The following is a 1,928-nucleotide window of genomic DNA, read 5'->3' on the forward strand; positions in this document are numbered from 1 at the left end:
CACGATCAAGGGAGATTTATCCCTGGGTTGCAAGGTTGGTTTAAAATACATAAATCAGGGGCACCTGGGTGGCACAGCGGTTAAGCGTCTGCCTTCAGCTCAGGGCGTGATCCCGGCGTTATGGGATCGAGCCCCGCATCAGGCTCCTCCGCTGTGAGCCTGCTTCTTCCTCTCCCACTCCCCCTGCTTGTGTTCCCTCTCTCGCTGGCTGTCTCTATCTCTGTCGAATAAATAAATAAAATCTTTAAAAAAAATAAATTAAATTAAATTAAATACATAAATCAGCTTTCCAACCAGGGCCCGGCAGAATGGCTCCTGTGAAGAAGGGTGGGGAGAAGAAGGGCCATTCTGCCATCAACAGGTAGTGACCAGAGAATACACCATCAATATTCACAAGCGTATCCATTGAGTGGGTTTCAAGAAGCGTGCCCCGCGGGCACTCAAAGAGATCCTGAAGTTTGCCATGAAGGAGATGGGAACTCCAGATGTGTGCATTGACACCAGGCTCAACAAAGCCATCTGGGCCAAAGGAATAAGGAATGTTCCATACTGTATCCGTGTGCGATTGTCCAGAAAACGTAACAAGGGTGAAGATTCACCAAACAAGCTCTACACACTGGTTACCTATGTACCTGTCACCACTTTTAAAAATCTATAGACAGTTAATGTGGATGAGAACTAATCGCTGATGGTCAAATAAAGGTATAAAACTGAAAAAAATAAAATACATAAACCAACAAATATGACACACAACATTAACAGAATGAAGGATAAAAATCACATGATTATCTCAATAGATACAGAAAAGGCATTTGACAAAATTCAACACCCTTTCATGAGTAAAAACTCTCAACAAACTGGGTATAAAAGGAATGTACCTCAATGTAATAAAGGCCATATATGAAAGCCCACAGCTAACAGCAGGCTCAAGATCAGAAATAAGACTTTGATGCCCACCCTCACCATTCCTATCCAACATAGTACTGGAACTCATAACCAGAGTGATTAGGCAAGAAAAAGAAATAAAAGGCATCAAAATTGGAAAAGAAGTTAATTATTTTGGGCCCTAGATTGCTTGATCTCATATGTAGAAAACCTCAAAGACAACACACACACACACACACATTAGAACTGATTAATGAACTTGATAAAGTTGCAGGAAAAAAATCAGCATACAAAAATCAGTTGCATTCCTATATACTAACAGTGAATATCCAAAATGAAATTAAGAAAATCCTGTTTACAAAAGCATCAAAAATAAAATACTTAGGAATAAATTCAACCAAGGAGGTGAAAGACTTGTACACTGAAAGCCACAAAATGTCAATGAAAGAAAATAAGAAGACACAAATAAATGGAAAGACATTCCCAGCTCATGGATTTAAAGACTTAATATTTCAAATTGTCCATACTATTCAAAGCAATTAATATATTTGGTATTATCTCCATCAAAATTCCAATGGCATTTTTTTACAGAAATAGAAAAAAATTCCTAAAATTCATATGGAACCATAGAGGACCCTGAATAGACAAAGCAATGCTGAGAAAGAAGAATAAGCTGGAGGTATCATACTTCCTGGTATCAAAATATATTACCAAACTACAGTAATAAAAAACACTATGGTACTGGCATTAGAACAGACATATAGATCAATGGAACAGAATAAAGAACATAGACATAAACACACACACCTATAGTCAAGTGTCTTCAAAAACAGAGTCAGGAATACACAAAGGGGAAAAGACAGTCTCTTCAATAAATCGTGTTGGGAAAACTGGATATGAACATGAAAAAGGATGAAATTGGACCTTTATCTTAAACTATACACAAAAACTAATTCAAAATGGATCAAAGATCTAAATGTGTAAAAGCTACGACTATAAAACTCGTAGAAGGCAATAGGGGAAAATCTTCTCGGCGTTAGTCT

The 1,928-nt window shown here is 37.6% G+C and overlaps 1 pseudogene; it reads left to right on the forward strand.

The window, feature by feature from the left end:
* The first annotated feature begins 308 nt into the window (after nt 1–308).
* LOC109490363 lies at nt 309–720 on the forward strand (annotated as a pseudogene).
* The last annotated feature ends 1,208 nt before the right edge of the window (nt 721–1,928 follow it).

Source organism: Ailuropoda melanoleuca, chromosome X, assembly GCF_002007445.2.
Source record: "Ailuropoda melanoleuca isolate Jingjing chromosome X, ASM200744v2, whole genome shotgun sequence".
In the NCBI taxonomy this organism is placed as follows: Eukaryota; Metazoa; Chordata; class Mammalia; order Carnivora; family Ursidae; genus Ailuropoda; species Ailuropoda melanoleuca.